The sequence below is a fragment of the Myodes glareolus genome, chromosome 3 (assembly GCF_982192425.1).
Source record: "Myodes glareolus chromosome 3, mMyoGla1.1, whole genome shotgun sequence".
Classification (NCBI taxonomy): domain Eukaryota; kingdom Metazoa; phylum Chordata; class Mammalia; order Rodentia; family Cricetidae; genus Myodes; species Myodes glareolus.
In genome coordinates, this window is record NC_142028.1 from 112,477,544 (window position 1) to 112,497,429 (window position 19,886).

A 19,886-nucleotide genomic window follows, 5' to 3' on the forward strand; every position below is an offset into this window, starting at 1 on the left:
AGTACTACAACTTTTGGCCTGGCAATCTGTTCACAGTTTCACAGCTGTACAATGTTAATGATTTCTGCTTCCTCCAGCAGGAGATGTACCTATTGTTATAGTGCTATCATTAAAATTGTTCAGGCAGTATCTAATTAATTTGAAAAAAGTTTTCGACAGCACTTCTTAAACAACATTTTTCATGGGCAGGACGATTAAACACCGTAATGCTGTTCTTAACTCACTCAGAACATAAGAAAAACAATTACTGACTTTGATTTATAGGGATTTGCTTTAAGAATAAGAACTTCACCCAAGGCAATGGTTTTAAAGCACATTTCCTATTCTTATTTAGTAGAATGAACGAAAGATCCCCCAAAGTGACCAGCAATAAATTACTCTACTGCTAGGCTACTACAAAAAAGGAGCTACTGTCCTATTAAAATACAATTACATATGAATCACATATAATTGGACAAATATATAGGGCAAAACGATCGACATGCCACAGCTGAATAAAATACAAACTGTCCCTTAAGGGGGAAATAATAGACACAGTTTCTGATGTAATGATACCATCATTTCTTTGTGATTTTATTTATTACATTTTAAAGCATTCTGTAGTAACTTCTCTAATTTTTGTCAAATGATGATTTTGATTTTTCATTTTTCCATTAATAAGGATGTCGTCTATTTACACTGAGGCATACTAGACACTATAAGGGTAAAATACATCACATTATAAATATTCTGAAAAAAGGCATATTAATCCAAATTTATTTTCTTCACTGATGATTGTATTATGCACTGTGTTTCTGCAGAACAAACAATGATCATTTTAATGGGGGATATATTCATTGAGCATGACCTGATTAGATCCTGCAAGTGTTGGGTGGGTCTGCAGTCATTGGTCATCCTACAGGCTGTGACAGTTTCTTTGCTGAAACCATCTCAGTAATCCTTAGAAGTAATTTTTACTTCTCATATTCTGTTTATTCTAATCAGAATGTGGAGAAGCGTTCTTGGACTTCACATGTAGCTATAGACAAAGGCTTCCTTTGTCTTTATCCCTTTATCATGGGTTTAAAAGGAGAATTCTAAGCAGAAACACAACTGGTGCTGAATATATTTTATTTAAGGATTGTATTGTAAACATAAGCATGTTGGGATACAAATAGAATATTAAGAAGTGACTTGTACTGGCTTTAAAATGAATTATTCAGATGGTGAACATAACATCACAAAACTTGAGAGACAATGAACACATTATGTGTCTTTTCTCTTATGCTCATTTATTTTTACTTAATAAATTGTTTAATATTAAAACCCTCTATCTTCTTAACCTTTTTTTGTAATTTCTTCCTCTAGTCCAAGGCCAAGTACAGTTAAATCTTGATAAAATTAACAGTCTATTTCATGTGTTTTCAGAACATGAGAAAAAACTATGTTGAATGATAACTTGCCCCCTCTTCTTTCCCCTTGAGCACAGCATCCTTCATTTTGTAGTTAGTATCCTTCTTCCTCAGGGTCATCCCTTAGGAAAAAGAGCCATAGTTATCATGCTGGATGTCCCAGAACTGCTTGATTAAAGGACTGAAAATGTTTCCTATCAACCCCCTAAAGAAAGAATTCAGGATGTCAAGTAATAATCACTGTGACCTTTACTCTCTCAAACCCTCATGATTCTTATTGAGTTACTGGAACCTGAGTCGTAAATAAAGACATTAAGGTAAAGCAGACATGGAATGCAGTTTTTCAATGTCAGTTTAATGAAGTTCTTGCCTTCTAGTTTTGGAAAATCCCTTGCCTTCACAATCTTTGTTTGTCATCCAGCCTCAAGGCTTCCTACAACCTTGTGGATATCTGCAACTACAATCTTCTGGACCAGTTTCTCCTGGGGAGATATAAAAAAAACTCTTCATCCCAGATAACACATCAATAACAGAGAATGATTCCATCAAAGTCCAATCTTAATAACCAATGAGCCTTTTGGGATTGCTTACAAAACACGGAGTAGATGTTCTTACAGGACCTTGGGTGACCCGCAAACAGCTAAATGATCACAAAGTCAGGCTGTAATCATAGCTGATGACTTCAAAGAAACTGCAGATTGTTTGAAAGCATGGAGGCCCACCCATCTTAAGTTAACATTTTATTTCCTATACATTCTAGAGTCTCCCAAGATTACTTGCATCTGTAAAGAGCAGAAAATAATGGTTGGAGTCCAACGGGAAACTCCTGTGAACATTTGTTTTCTATTTTCTGGTGAATTCAATACCATAGGTCTAGCGTTCACTGTTCTCTGACTGAAATATTTGCCATGGCTACTTGGCCAAGGTGTTTTCTACTCTAGTGTGACAACCATGGAATAAAAGCCAACCCAATGCAAACCCTTCCTGATTCTTCAGGTAAAAGTTCAGGCACCAAAAAGTTAATCTGTTTCAGTGGGATTTCTGACTTTCTCAGTTCTAATTTTCTCCAGTACCCTCCGTATAGTACTTTCTGCTGTATTTTTTATCATGTGGTACTTTATTCTACTTTTCCTTATGACACACTAATTTAATAAACCAATTTCACATAAATGTAAGTACATGTGAGATTATAATTCCTGGCATGATTTTAGTGTATAAAGTATTAAACAAAAGTCACAAATTATTTCTATGGAAAATTTTGATAAAATTACAGTAACACTGAAATTACCTAATCTCATATGTATAATGGAGCATGGATATCTTTAGACTTTATTGGAGCAAAATGTTTCAAGAAAAAATATGAGTAAATATTAAATGCTTTTGAAATTTAAGTGCATGATATAAAATTTAGAAATTATCAAATTATTTATAATTTGTTAAAATTTTAATAGATAAATTATATTAACTCTTATACATATAATTCATTTGTCACTAACTTGCTTTTCAGAATAATGCTGATTGTATATTGTGTCATTGCTAAATAGCTTTATGAGGTAGTATTATAGAATAAGGATAACTAATGACATTTGAGCAGTTTATAGTGAACAATTTTATGGTCTCAGGAATGAAAACCATGAAAATGGAAACAATTCTGTGTAGATTCAACAGCACTAATTAAGTGAAATGCATTTTCACTCATTAAATTATAATAAAATTATAATTTGCATATACTGACAAACTTTAGACTTAAATAAAAGTATGAATTCTGAAATCTTTAAATGTTTTATTTCATATTTGCATTTTACACTTCCAACTTTGTGACATGTTAAATCTATATGTGCTATTTCTTAATTTCACTTACAAACATAGAAAATTATATTAGTAGAGAGCATATAATGAATGTTTGATTCATGTTGGAAGAGTCAGGTATTAGATACCATATAGCCTCTGCTTTCACTTCCTTGTAGTAATCACTGTAATCTACTGGGATATGAAATAATATGGAGAAATATAGCAAAGAATTTTGGAGAAGGGATATGACATATTTGAACAGAAAATGAACCCATCTTAATAGATTTTCTTCATCTTTCTATATATACTTATTGAGAGGTAGCAATCAATAACCCTTGTTATAGGGAAATCCTGTAATCAATAAATGAGACATGATGCATAAATATATATCTGTGTAGAATTAATGATGCCTACCACTGTTCTAATTCTGATAATAAAAGCTTGATACATACTCATTATAGAAAAATGTTAAGTAGAAGATATTTATCAAGTAATTTATAAGTTTCTTTAAAATATTTTTAAATACTTTCTCAAAAAAATTATTTTTGAGAATTTCATAATATTGAACATATTTAGAAATAGATAATATAATCTGTATGTTTTTCTCACTTGTACTCTCTTGGGGAAAATTTAAATATATTGTAGAAATTTTATTGTCATGTGAAATAAATATCTATTTATTTATCTATATCTATTTGTGACTGATTATATAGTAACTCATTACTTATCTTTTTAGCTTTCTTTAGTGTGTATTTTTAGCAATTTAAACAAGTGGCGTTATGATCAATATGCTGATATTTATGATGTATCTAGGTTATTTTTACTACATTGCATTACAAAATATTTGTTAAAAGTAAGGAGAAGATTTTAAGGATTGTACTACATTTTGGAAAAAAAATTCTCATAAGAAAAAAATTCAAATTAAATTATATTGTTTTAAGTATTAGGAAACTCTGATGACCATCTGATATTTGTCTTAAAAATAAATACTAATTAGTATTTAGGCAGATATCTGCCTGATCCTATTAGCTCTCAGTCAATATTCAGAGTGATTTATTACTTCTTCCATCTAGAAGAATTTGAGAACTACTCGACTATTTATTCATCAGTATAGAAATCCCACCTTTTCATGACTATTCTTAATTAGTCAGGAAGTAGGAATACATTTTTATCTCCTTGCAATAAACTATAGAGATAGTTTCAAGCAACAGCCAAATCAACAGGAATCCCATGTCTTTTGGTATAAGCAGTAGAATCATTGCTACAGCCAAGACCTTCCTAAGACAACTACAGCATGCTGAGTATTTTCCCAAGGTCTGACTCTTTGCCTTTATTTCTTTTTCCAGATGTTAGTCAGATTCCCATTACTGTGACAAAAGTGATATGTAACCATCTCTTAAGGAGAGATAGGCTACCTTGGCTCACAGCCACAGAGGTCTGTTCATGTTCACTTGGCTTCCATGGTTTCTGGTTGAAAAAAACAAAAAACAAAAAAAACAATGTATCACGCAAAGAAGTGCATGTCAGAGTCAGGTGTTCAGTTCAGGGGAAAGTTAAGATGTACAGGGATATGCTTACAGTGCCTCCAACCAAGTCCAAACTTTTAAGATTTACACAACTTTAATTCTTCAGCTGATAAAACAAGCTATAGTTAAAGAACTGTGAGGCATTCCAGATCCAAATTACAGCACCAAGGCTATTCGCTCTGCAGATGTTTCACATTGCAGAATGTATATCATATTAATAGGTGTCTTTGTTCCCACACTCCTCATAAGGCTTCTGTATCCATCTTGTCAGAAACAGTAGTCTGCTCGTATACAATACTCTATTCTCAACTACTAGGTTCACCTCTTTCTTTCCCTACCTTCACTGTTTTCAAATGCACACTTCACATTGACTCTTAGTGTCAGCCTTTGGTTACTGCCAGCCTGATTTCCTAAGATGGAAAAGCTTTTGTGTCAGGGACTTTGAGTTTGTTTGTATCAGCATACTTAGTGCTTACAGCATGTCTGGCATATGGTGGGTTTAAAAAAAAAAACCTGTTGCAAGGATGAATATTTAAATCCGTATGTTCAAAATGATAGTTAAGTCCTCTAAAGCTTGGTTTCTCATTTACAAAATTGGTATCATCATGGCAATATCCACTCCATTGAGATTTACTGAAAGTCAAATAACATAATGAATATGAAAGTCCTCTTAACATTACAATGGAAATTCTATTTCACTGTGAAAATAAATACTTTTTGAAGCAAATTAGTATTGAATATATTAGATTTATCTTTCGCATTCTTTTATCTTAATATCCTTGTTTCTCTTCTCTTTTGGAATTAAAACATGTCAATACAAACTGATTGAATTAATTATAGAACATGAAGGAGATACAGTATGAATAATTTATATATAATCCCACAGAAGTCACACCATTCATCACAGAAGGAAAATAGAGTTGTCTTAGACACCTATATAAGGATTTTCAAATCCAAAATAAAGTCTTTGGAAAACATCTATTTGAATCAGAAAAGCAAATTTTAATACTCACAAAGTGTGAATGTTTCAAATAGGTCCATTATACAAGTATTATTTTTGAAAACATTTGCATTTGTCCTTTTCTATGAATACAAGTTTACTCTAAAATAATAAAATAATAAAATGCTTAAAATTTGCTTTAATAACTTCATTGTTGTATATCAGTAAACTCAACTCTCATGAACTCATTCATTACATGGATCAATTCTGACAAATGATAGACTATTTATAAAAGATGTAATAGTTATTCTGAAAGTGAAAAAATAGTTTGTTCCTCAACATCTCTAAAATACAATATGAAGAAACAATTAACTAATACACTGGAAATTTAGTCGTCATGAATAAAAGCTTTAGTTTCCTCTTAGGAGGTATAAAGACAGTTAATTGGCTTAAATGACTTTAACTCAATGCAAATTCCCTGGCAAACTATATATTTTCTAAATCAATACATCTTCTCACTTATCTCATTCAAATTCATATCTGGTTCCAAAATATAAAAACTAACTCTCATATTGATAGGTTTATGCAATATTGAGAATTACAGGAATGGAAAGAATTTTTCAAAATTATAATAAAAATTAGTTGCATCCACAAACATTTATGCTTACATATGCATATATATAAAATTATGTAAATTTTCCCAAAATACTTAAAAATTTATGAAATTTATGGTACCTATAAATCCATAGCATTTATCATGGAACAATAAACCCTTTAAGTTAGAATGAAAATAAAAGAATTACATTTGCTTCTTGTGTTGAGGATGAATTTAAAAGGCAACTAATGTATTACCAAAAAAATAGTTGCACATATCAGTCTGAATCCATCAATTTGGTAGCTAATTAAATTATCAAACTGTGACTATGAGTTGAAATGATTTTCAATGAAATGATATTCCTTAAGACGGTTTTTCCTCTGAGAACTAAAAAGAATGACAATCCTTACTAAAACAGAAGGAGTCGCATATACCTAAATAATACTAATAGAGAATTTACAGTTGGATTTTATTCATTTTCTGTAATCACACTTTCAGTGACAAACTGCAAAGGGAAAAATCTAATTTTAGACCTTCTGAGTTCCCTCAGTTTTTATACTCATAGTGCTGGTTATACATTAGAACTCAGATGAAATTTATAATCACATACAGCAATGCAGCAATTTAGCATAATTATTCTCTAACATAAAATGTGATAGAAAAAGGTTAATAAGTATAAATGCTTAAATGTTAATATAATTCAAGGCCAGGAAGATAAAGGTTTTACCTTAGCATTGGTAGTGTTCACTGCTCTCTGACCAATCAGTGACTGCCTATGTCCTTCAACTTTCTCTTGTAATTTTCTCTCTATTCCGTTTTACATAAGAACTAGATGGACTTGCCTCTTATCTAAGTTTTCTCACTGACTTTTTCACTTGGTTGTATTAAGACTAATTGTGGGTTGTTCATCTAACATATAAGCTTTCCAAGTCTTCAGATTGCTTAAGGCAAAGCCAGCTATCCTAAATTTGTGAAAATCATTTGAGTATATCATGGGTGGCACTCATGAATTAGAATCCAAATCTGTTTTGATGTTTCCTTAAATCTTTTAACCTCTCTTCTTTCTTGCCCCACATCTGTACAGATTGATAAGTGTTAAGAAGATAGGTATGTTTAATCTGAATTAAATACTATACCACAACAGGAATTTAACTCAATTATATTAAGTACATATATAGATAATACATATATAAAGTATGATTTTTTAAATATAATTTATAGAGAACAGTTCAAACTATTGAGTTTAAACTTTTCAAAGACTAATAATAATATTAATAAATATCTTTTTATGGCTAGAATATTTAAATTTTTTTAAGCTTCTAAAAATATTTTAAATATTTAAAAAATTTCAAGTATTCTCATTTGACACCTGAAGATAGCTCAAACCATGTGAAAAATGACCAGTTTCTAGTCAAATAACAAATGTTCCCAGATAGTCTGCTTATCTTGCTTTCTCAAGTCATTTTCTGACCTACTTGAAGCCATGTGCTCACAGCAGAAAATCTTATCATGTGATCCATCATCATGCTTGAGAATAAACCGAATTTACTATTTGCAGAGAGTCTCAAAGAGCTCACATTCTGGACAGGCTCTGCATTCACTGCTCTTCCAGAAGACCAGAGTTTAGATCCCAGCACACATAGTGAGCCTTAATAGAGACTTTAGGTCCAGGTCCAGTCAATAAGTCCAATAAAAGAGAACAAAACAAAACAAACAAGTGAAAATAATCATTCCCATGAAAAACCTTGAAAAATAAGCAATTGTCGAATAGCTATGTAATTTGTTGTTGTTTAACTGTATCTATTACTTGCGGAGTTTTGTCCAATAATTATGTATCAAGTTTAATGGGGCTCTTTATTTATAGCCTACATTCTTATGTGTACTCCACCAGTTTAAAATATGTGAAATAATGTTGACTACTGTTATTCCTTGTGGTACAAATAAGAACCAGAATGAAAGCATTGCTTCTAGGGTTTTGCTAACAGTGACCACTAGCAAGCAGCAAGATGACCAATGTGTTTTAGAAAGTCTTATACAAATTTCAAGCTATCAGATTAAATACTAGTATATATATTTCATTATTTTTATAAATAATACTTTTCATATAAACTTTATATGAGGACAAAGTACTAGTATTATGAGAATAATTTGACTTAAACCCGAATTTTAATGATGTCTTATGAAATCTCTCAAACAAAATCAAATAAAACAGTTGGTTTCTCAAGACCATTTTATTAGAGTTATCACAAGGAAAACTAATGAGATGACTGTATGGAGATATATTATATATATATATATATATATATATATATATATATATATATATATGATGTCTTTTTCAAACGATTTAGAGGCTGTAGCAAAGGTAGTTCAACAATGGCTGTCTCATGTGGGAAAAACCAAGACTATGGTAGTTGTTAAGTCCATAAGTCAGGAAACTAGTTGCTTCAGCACTTCCCATCCAGTGCTGGAGTCCTCCCCTGACTCTTGAAGTCTTTGATGATGGGAATAATTTCTGTCATTCCAGGGATATAATATTGATTTAGGCGACTATTTTCCCTGTTAACAGCAGCTCCAATAATTCCTATTTGAAATTTTCAACCACAGTAACCCTCACAGGTCAGGGAACTACTGTGAGAATCTGTAAATTTCAAAAATTATTTATCCTAATTATCCATTCTGGAACTGAGGAAATAACCACAGGGTGAATTTAGGGGTTTAGTGGACCTGCTATGAATTGGGATTTAGGGAGCCAAAATTTTATTTTTCACATTACTTCTGTAGATTCCTACATTAACTGGAGGGTCACAATGATTTGGGGGTTTCTTGGAATTAATATAAATTTAGAAGTATTTAATAGCCCCATGAAGTCTGGTTGTTTCATTTTCCTCAGGGTGTATACCATTCCCCTTAAGAAAATCTATAGGTGCTCAAACTGGCTCTGGTCTCAAAATTTGTTCACAGGCTTCCATTTCCTAATGCGAAAGTCCAATGCAGCTTTTCTATTATTTGTTCCAGTAGGTTTCTCTTTATATAGTTTGAACATAAACATAGTAGTTTTATTGTCTGTCTATTTTATTTCTGAAAACATCATGATAGTCAGTACCAAAGGTCTATCTGATTTATACCATCATAAAAACAATTTTCCGTATGCTGTTGGTTATGGGTCAGATTATAAAGAGACATCGCCTTACCGGTGTTGCCCACAGAGCTTTAGGCCACTCTGGGTAAATGCAGGTTTGCCTGTGCTGCTCATTAATGAAAATATACCCAACTTTCTCTTGATGATTCCGTGCAGGCACCTGGCCTCTGCTACTTCTAGGAACAATTAAACCCACCACATTTAATCCATCTAGCTGAGCAGCAGCGTCTTCAACTCCAAATTCTGGCATCAGGAAAAGGGGCAACAATGAAGTTCTTCACATGTACTGGTGTCCCTCTCAGCGTTTTCCATCTTATAGGATTATGAAGGCCATGTCTTGTGGACCTTCCCATTCTGAAAGATTTAAGTTTTTATACATTGCAGTCGCCCTGAGCCTTAAAGTCCCTTCATCAACACTAAACCAAGAAGTATCAGACATCTCCTGCTCCTTTTCAGAAGGCCTATTTTTGAACAAATGCTTCAACCAACCAATAAAACAAATGTTTTATCTTTTAAAATGTCCTAGCCTCGATATTAAACTCTTCATTCTGTGGGCTTATATTGGCAAAATCAACCTAATCCAAGGTTATGTTCTTGCCACAATTATCTGAAAGACTAAAATTTCATTTCCATATATTTTCATGGGCTTCTGCTTTAGTGCAGTAGCAAACTCATTAAATTCTTCAGTGGTATAGCATATGGCCTCATGGAATATTCTTCAACTCACATCTAGGAGTCTGTTTAACCTTAATGGTTACAGGTCTAGATGCAACTATTTCTTGGGTCCCAGGGACGTCGGTGTTGAATTGCCTAGCATCTCCTTCAGGGCAATTTACTCCCAGTTTGTCAGAGAGTAGAGTGTTGTTTATCTAAAACAAAGATGGTGGGGGTGTTGCTAAAAGGGGTACTTCCTCCTCTGCTGGCGAAGTGTCTACCTGTTCAATTGAGATAATTCCTTCAGAATCTAAGAGTTTAAAGTTCTCAGCTACTGCAGGGTTTGCCACCTTTTCTTTCACAAAGTAAAGGATCCCACTTCTTACCATTCGTTTCTCTTGAGTTATTGATACATTCTGAGGTTGTGACTTGAATTGTCATTGTAATTCAGTCAATCTTATCATGAAGGCTTCAGTTTGATTTTCTGAAAATTGAACTCTATAGTTGCTAGAAAAAGGTTTCTACTTCATGACTCAATAAGAAACCTCTAGAGTTTAATATTTGCAGCTATTCAGTTGTATTACTGAGTTAATTTTCTTCCTTCATCACTGTATTCTGAGATGTTAGAAGTTGCTTAATTTGTCTTGGATTACATTATTTTTCTTGTCTTCATTCAAAGATGCTAGATAACATTGCTATTTCCCATAAATTGTCTAAATTTTATGTATGGAATCACTATATTTCTTGTTTTCCTCAACACATAAGTCAGAATAATTTTAAAAAAAAAAAACTTTACACAACAGACGTCTAGTGCTCTTCATGCTACTACGAGAACATCCAATGATGTCAGGAGTCTAAAAATTTCAAAGACTGTCCCAGACACTATAAAAATTCATTTTTATAACTGTTTCTCAATAACCACTTCTTGCATGACAAGTTGTGTTGGTCAACACTCTCTAATGGATCAGAAATGATAGAATGAACCAGTATAAATATACATACAGCGCACACACACACACACACACACACACACACACACATATACACCCTAGAGTGACTTACAGGGCCTTATCCATGGAGCACAACAATGCTGTATCATAAGGGACAGGCCAGAGGTAGTTGCTCATTCATGATAGTGAATATCTCAGAAGTCCAAATTTAATGCTGTGGTCCCATAAAGCATTGGAGAGCTTCCATCCTTCAGCCACCTTTGGAATTCAAAGAAATAGGTCCTCTCACTAGTAAAGGTATGGCCCAGCATCAGGATAGTTGAACTTGCCAATGGGAAACAAGCAAGCAAAACAGAAAAGCTTCCTTTTTTCACTTTTTTTTAAAAAAAAAAATTATCTGCCACCAGAAGGTATAGCACAGATTTATGGTAGCCCTTTTCACTTAAAAAAAAATCTAGAAAATCCATTAGAGTTGTGCCCATCTGCTTGGACTTTAATTGATTCCAGATGTAGTCACTTTGACAACCAATATTAGCCATCCCAGTCTCTTCAATCCAAAGTTTATTATTTAAACATGTTAATACAGTGTTTAGTTGTAGAAATGCTTTCAAAAGAGTTGAAATTATTAAATGTAAACTGAGCAGTCGTATCACACAATCTTAATCCCAACACTTGGGAGGCAGAGACACACAGATCTCTATGAGTTCAATGACAGGCTCCAAAGCTACACAGAAACCCTGTCTCAAAAAAAGAAAAGAAAAGAAGAAAAGAAGGAAAAGAAAGAAAGAAAGAAAGAAAGAAAGAAAGAAAGAAAGAAAGAAAGAAAGAAAGAAAGGAAAATGGATTCCATGTCACACTATAAATGCAACACAGTCCTTGTCCTGAATATACAAGTGTATTCAATATATACGACTGAAGAAACAAATTAAATACACTGCTTGAAGAATTCTGGTGTGTTAGAACCGAGGATCCGAAAATTCTGTCATTTGATGAAGTGTGATCCACAAGAGGAAATTTATTCCTGCAAATTGGATCAAATTCCATGGCTAGGAAAGGCACAGAACCAAGTGTAAAATTTATGTTGTCTTGTTTGATGGTTATATTATCAAATCCCTTGCTAAATATTTATATTTATATAAATTTGTGGTTCTTTCAACTGTCTCTGTGTGGTTTCATATTGCAGCAAGTACTAATTAATACAGACACATAACTCTTCAAAAATTTTGAAGTAAGGGATTGTGAATCAAGAGCCATAGATGTCTAATATATATCAAAATTCCCAACAAACACTCGGGGGAAAGGGACAGAAAGATTGTAAAAGCCAATGAATGTGAATGGGGTCTGTAAAATGTCTCTCTTTGTACATTACACAGCTGTTGTACACATGAATTCAAAGCAATTGTGGTTACTTAAACAAAATCTGCAGAAACCCCAGCCAGTTAGAACTTCCAGGATGAATAAAAGGCTCCCAAATCTTACCTATAGCTGAGGAAGTATTAGGAGTTGATACTGCTGCAAGAGAGAAAATCAGTTTTATTTTCAGAATTGCCCACTCATGGGTTGTCCAATTCCCAGTGAACGACTATACATAGAGATACTCTCTGGCAAGCAACAAAACAAACAAACAAAAAGAATGAATTTGGGAGAAATAAATATGTAACTAACTTTGGGTATGGATAAAGAAAATTGGCATTGCACATATTTAGAAAATTTCAAAGAATATATTTTAGAGAAAAAGGGAAAATTCTGCCATTTGAAAAATAGTAATTTGAAAGAAATACTCAAGAAAATTATAGCAAGAATTTATGAATGAAAGTAATCTGAAAAGATGAATGAAGATTTCCAAGCAAGTACATTTCAGAAAGAAAGGACAATGGAGCTGTCTCTTGAATTCAATACATTTTTCTTAGTATTTTGTTCTTTAAGGAAAATTGAATTTCACTTCCATTTTTAAACTTCATATTTAAATTGCAAGAATCTATAGAAGAATTTTACTCTCTTTGACTATCATGCCATGGATATTCTTTCACTAAGTATTTTGAAGGTGCTCATTTTTAGCAGATTTATTTCTACAATGGTTCACTCTCTCGTGAATGACCAGCAGCAAATATGATGTTAAACATTACCTGAAGAATGAATAAATTGTTTGAACCAGGCCAAGAAATACTTTTCTTAGTAGAACTTCCAGTTAATAATAGAATGATGAAACATATATTTTGAAAATCACAGCCTGCTGACTCACAGAAATGGAGGAGGAGACAGAGAACCTGTTCTTTGGATGCACAGACAGAGATGAAGAGGAGCAACAACGCAACTTTTACAAATGGTACAAGACAGTTCTTCATAATAAACAGTCATTCAGACGGCTGGCCATGTCTCAGCGAACACAGAGTGGGTGGGGGAAAGACGATAGAAGAAAAGCATCTCCGCAATGACCTCCAGTTGAATAAAACTGGAAATCCTCTTATCTGAAATTGCCCTGTAATCCGCAGTTGAGTGGAGCAAAAGAAAGATTTCTATTTCATGTGTTATTTTTTTCCCCAGTTTATAACAATCTAATTCCATTTTAAATTAATGTATCTAAAGTAATATTTTTCCTATTATACCCCAGTCAGCTGTAATGCTGCCTGTTTTATCTTCAAAATTGGTTATAGGACTGTAATTTAAAATGTCATTTTTACCCATTTCTGTTCTTACACAGTAATATAGTTTTTAAAATTGTCTCAAAACACAAGCACTTTCCCTCAATTAAGGCACCATGACTGTAATGAATGTCATCCTAGTTTCCTGCTATCCTTAGTCTTGTGTATAGAGTTTCATCAAAAATCTGAAGTATTAAAAGACACAAATTATAAAACAAGAAATATTTTTTATATGTTCTTGATGAACATACATCAGCACAATAAATTTACTGTAGTAGCTACTTTTTCAGATAAGTAAAAGTTGTATGTGTATGCATGTGTGTATATAATCTACATGCTGTCAAAATAGGCAAAATACATCAGCACAATAAATTATGTGTAGTAGCTACTTTTTTCAGATAAGTAAAAGTTGCATGTGTATGCATGTGTGTGTATAATCTACATATTATCAAAATAGGCAAAAACTACTATTACTTTTTTTCTTTAAGGCAATGCCTATCCCTGAACCTGGACTTCTACATTATTTTTCAATTTTGCAGAATGCCAGAAGACCATAGAAATCCTCCTGTTTGACTCTACTTCCCTTAGTTCTGGAGTTAAGAAGTACCCAAGACTATAGCAACTTCCTATATGAGTGCTGAAAACTTAGCTATGATACTCATGTTTGTATAGTAAGCTCTCTCAACACGGAGTCACAATTCCAATCTTCTTATTAAAACTAAAAGTACTTTTAAAGCTCTATATTTTGTCAGATATAAGTCTAACTTTTTTCCTAATTGTACTATCGGATGATGGAAACAATCATAGGTGGAACATAGACATTTCAGTTTTTAGTAGCATGATCTGTTGCTGCCCAAGAAATGTCCTTTCTTTAGCTAAAAGTAGTTTGTCTTCTATGACAAAACACTAACTGTTGCTTTGGAAAAGAGGTTCTTTTTTTTCCATAAAGGATGAGAACCTGTGAAATTCATACAGACTAATGTGGTTTGATAAACCAAGACAATCTGAAAGGTCACCGTGAAATCTGGAAAATACTTTGCCAAACAAAAAGCAGGAAGCAGTTAAGAGAGAAGTATGCCCATATCCACAGACATTATTTATATATGTCTGTTTACATTTAAAGGACATATGCTATAGAGATTTATATCAGTATACAACATACAGATTTCAGTTATTGATATGTCGTGTACAATATGGAAAAGGATCCAAGTAGTTCTCTTTATAAGGTTAATTCTATCACTTTTGGGATAATTGCTGTTGATCTCTCTTAAAAAAATAGCACAATCTCTTTGCCAAGGTTTATTGTCTTCCCACATATTTTTATCAGTAGTAAAAGGCATTATAGTCTCTGATGGGAGTGAGCCATGTGTTAGGGGCCAATTTGTAGTAGGAGGCCTCTTACTTGTTCCCTGCTGCCCAACTCAAAATAACACAAAAGCTTTATTAATTAAATCACTACTTGGCCTATTAATTAGATCTATCTTCTTATTGGCTAGCTCTTACATCTTAATTTAATTCAATTCTATTAATCTGTGTATCACCATGTGGCTGTTGCTTACTGACAAGGTTCTGTCTGGAGTCTATCTCTGATGGGGCTACATGGAATCTCTATGACTCTGCCTTCTTTTTTCTAGCATTTAGTTTAGTTTTCCCCATCTAGCTCTGTTATGCCCTGCTATAGGCTCAAAGAAGTTTTTTATTCATTAACCAATAAAGTAATACATATACAAGAAGGACTTCCCATATCAACTGACCAAAAGCAACTTAGGGATGAAAGTGTCTACTTCTGTTTACATGTCCTGGGTCTTTATCCATTGAGAGAATTCAAGGAAGAAATTTCAAGCAGAGACATGGAATCAGGAACTGAAGCAAAGACCATAGAAAGTACTACTTACTCATATAAAAGAAAATTTAAGAGTCGAGTCAGTGAGATTACTGAAAGAAACTGTGCAAGCCTTACACTCAAATTAAACACTTAATGCTAGTGTTGAGAGAACCTACTTTAAAAAGCTATACTTTGACCTTCAGTTGTGAGTATAAAGCCCACATATATGCACATAATAGCAATAAATAAAATCTTAAATTGAAAAAAGAAAATTAAAAATCATTGTACATCTTTTGTGCTTTCCCTCATTTGAACTTCAAATTCACATCTGATAAGCATCTACACTTATTAACCTTGTGATGTTGTATAGAGTAGGAATGAAAAACTATCTTACCCAAAAGATACACACTCATATATGAACTAAGAGATGGAGATTTGCATTTGAGTAATTCAGTGAAGGTCTTTGGTTTGGCAACACAAAAACTGAAAATGAAGGACTATTGACTGAGTTTTCTGTCCTGCCTAGTTTCTGCAATTGTTAAGTCCCAAATAAATCACACAGAGGTGTACATTAACTATAAACTGATTGGCCCATTAGCTCAAGCGTCTTATTAACCCTTATAACTTATATTAGCCCATTATTCTTGTCTATGTTAGCCACATGGCTCGGTACCTTTTTTAGCAAGGCAGTCGCATCTTGCTTCTTCTGTGTCTCAGCTGGGACTGCAGAAAAATGGGATTCCTTCTTCCCAGAATTCTGCTATTCTCATTTACCCGCCAGTACTTTCTGTCTGGTTGTCCCACCTATACTTCTTGCCTTGCTACTGGCCAATCAGTGTTTATTTAGAATATAATTGACAAGACACAGACTAATGTCCCACAGCACTTCCCCCTTTAAAAAAAAACAAGAACTCTGAATCTAATATCCTTTGTTTAGCTTTTCTCCTCACCATTAGCCATAAAAACTTACAACCAATATTTTAAACAAAGAAAAACATCCATAGTCCATTTTGTGGGAACATGGGCATAGTTTTCCAGGTTATTTCCTGCTGTTTTGGAGCACTGATAATCTTATGGGGACCTAAATAAAATTTAGAATTGTGATCAAATCCTGATTGGAGTATCCTGTGAGGCTTGATCATTCCAGGCACCAATCTTGAATCTGTTCTGAATGTAAAATTCAGACATCTGGGCCATCTGTTCCTACCAGAGATTTCTCTGGTGGTCTTCCTTGATCAAACCTAATATTTTCTTAACTCAGAATGAATCCACAGAGTCTCCTTTCCTGTGGAAACAAAAGCAGAATCTCTTCTTTAAAGTAATATACATTTTGACCTTAATTTTGAAGTGAAGGTATTTTCAAAATACCTATTTTTTGATTAATTCAGCAGTATTTAAAAACAAATATCTTTTAGCAGCTGTTGTTCCTTCCTCAGCATTCAAACTATTCAAAGAGAGCATAATAATATACAGTATCCAGACTCTCTGTATAATTTTCATCTTTATGTGGCTTTATTTTAACCTCTATTTCTTTTATTTTTACTTTTAATTTTTGGCCTTTTGAGACAGGTTCTCTGTGTATCTTTGGCTGTCCTGTAATTCTTTCTGTAAACCAGACTGCCCTTGAATTTACAGAGATCTGCCTGTCTCATCCTCCCAAGTGTTGGAATTAAAGTGCTGGGATTAAAGGTGTGCATCACCACAGTTTGAATTCACAAAAGTCTGCCTGCCTCTGTCTCCCAAATGTAGGATTAAAGACGTGTGCCACCACACCTAGAACTCACAGAGGTCTCTCTGCCTCTGGCTCCCAAGTTAGGATAAAAGGTATATACCACCACAAACAACTATTCTCTTTCTATTTCATTTTAAGAACTTTGACCTTTTTTCTTTTCTCTCACAAGTCTCTCTGTCTCTCTGTCTCTGTCTCTGCCTCTCTCTCTCTCTCTCTCTCTCTCTCTCTATATATATATATATATATATATATATATATATATATATTTAAAGACACTGTAAACTATTTAGAGGTTTTCTTTATCTGAATCTATCCTTACTGAGTATCTCTTTTTGTGACCACATGAGTCTTTAATTTACTAAGCAGTATGGGTAGGGTTAAAGTCATGGCTTTGACATTTGGACCAGCCCATTATTTAGCTTTCTGAGATTCCATCTTCATTGCAGATGTACCTGCTATAGCCATGTTTATTGCCACAACTCTATGGCATTTCAAGGTCCCTGCCAGGAAGCAAGCTGCAGCAGTGTGCTCATAAACCACACTCATATGCTCCATAGTCAGACTGCCTGCCTGAGAGACTCAGAGTTTGCCCTGGTAGGATAGTCCAGAAAGCCGGCATTTTTAAACAGTGTGAATTTTTTCCTGCTATAGTTGAAAATCAAAAAGCATGCAGTCAGCTTTTCTTCAACACCATTTAAGTGTTTTGTAGTAGGACTTCTTAAAAGAGATGCAAGGTTTTACAGAGTCAGAAAGCCTCTCTTAAATGAGATTACTTACCTCTAGCAAGCAGAGTCCACCTGAGAAAATGTTGCTATTAATAAGCCAAGGTGAACTCTTTTCTTTTTTGTCTAGAATAATACCAATAATAATCACCAATAATAATCAGACTTGGAATCACTAATTTATATCTATTTCTGATGAACCAAGTAGGCACCAAGACAATCAAATGCCATCTTTTGTTCCCAGATAGGAAACATATATGTGAAGTGTCTGTTTTATGGTAAGTAGATAAATACAATTTAAAATGAGACTAACATGATGATGTGGTATTCCCCTCTGTACACTGTGAATATCGTTGGTTAATAAAGGGTCTTTTTTAGGTCTGCTGCAGCACAGAATAGGGCAAGGCAGGAATTCTAAGCAGATATGGGAGGAGAGAGCAGGCAAAGTCAAAGAGAAGCCATGTAGCTACCACGAGAGATAGATATTGGACACTGGATGAAAACTTACCAGTAGGCTACAACCATGTGGCAATACACAGTTTAATAGAAATGGATTAATTTAAGATATAAGAGCTAGCCAATAAGAAGTGTGAGCTAATAGGCTAAGCAGTGTTTTAATAATACAGCTTTTGTGTAATTTGTTTGCATCTGGGAATCAGGGAAATGAATGAGCAACATCTATCAACAACATGACACATGCAGAAAAGGTGTGACAAATGTGTAAAGAAAAAACTCTTGAAACTCTATGGTATTATAATTATGCTGTTAAAACTCAATGACTATCATTTAACTTAGTAATGTAAAATATGAGGGCAGGTAACACATTCTAGTTTATCTAACCCTCTTCTTCCTAAATCAATTGACAGGGAATGTAATATTTGACTCTGACAAACTTAGGAATACTAAGGGAAATGGGAAAAAATAAATATTCTTGAGAGTTATGCGTATCTTGGTTTAGAAACATATTTCTGATATATTAGAGATATCAATAAAAGATCAGAATCATTTAAACGAATTAAATACAGAATAGGACTCAAACTGTTAATGTCAAATAGTTCTGCTATGTTATTATGAACATTCTACTGAAGTCCATTAGATTACTATGACTTGTAGGTACAAAAACCAATGCTATCAGTAATAAGTGAATAGACCAGTACTCTAGGGTTTAAACTAAGTAGATGTAGTAAATGCTGATGTAAAAGCATATGCTTACCTCGTAAATTATTCTCCTCATTGTTGTTTGCTTCAGATTCAATGTCCTGAGGAGAGAAAAACCTATAAAAATTTAGAGCAATCAGTAATAAGAAGAGGATCTAATGTTTGCGAGTGCAAGAATGAAAGTTATAATTTCCAAAAGATTTTGTAAGGAAAAAATGATAGGTTGAGTAGAGAAGAAAATAATGTCATCATATTTTTAAAATATATTGTTTTGATGTCGGAGGTCCCTCTGTCTGTGTGTGACTTTTATTGGTTCATAAATAAAAAACTACTTTAAGCCTCTGACAGGGAAGAACAGAACTAGGTGGCGAAAGCTAGGTTGCATGCTGGGAAAAAGAAGGGCAGAGTCAAAGAGAAGTCATGGAGCTACTTGAGCTGAAGACAGACTCTGGTAAGCCACTAACATATGGTGATATACAGATTAGTAGAAATGGGTTAAATTCAGATCTAAGAGCTAATGGGCCAAGCAGTGATTTAATTAAAACAGTATCTATTTAGTTATTTCGGGTCTAAGTGGATGGGAACCAAAAAGCAGCTTTCCACCTCATTCCATTTACCACCTACATGTCATTAATTATGTGTCTTTATTTATAACCTCTTGCCAGTTTTATTATGGGAGTACAATATCTAAAATTTCAACCTGTGTTAAACTAAAAAGAGGAATCATGAGTTTTCAAAGAAAAATTCTTGGTATCTGTTTTATAGTACATTTTAGCATTTATATTAACTATTCATGGTATTGTTATGAAAATGAGCAG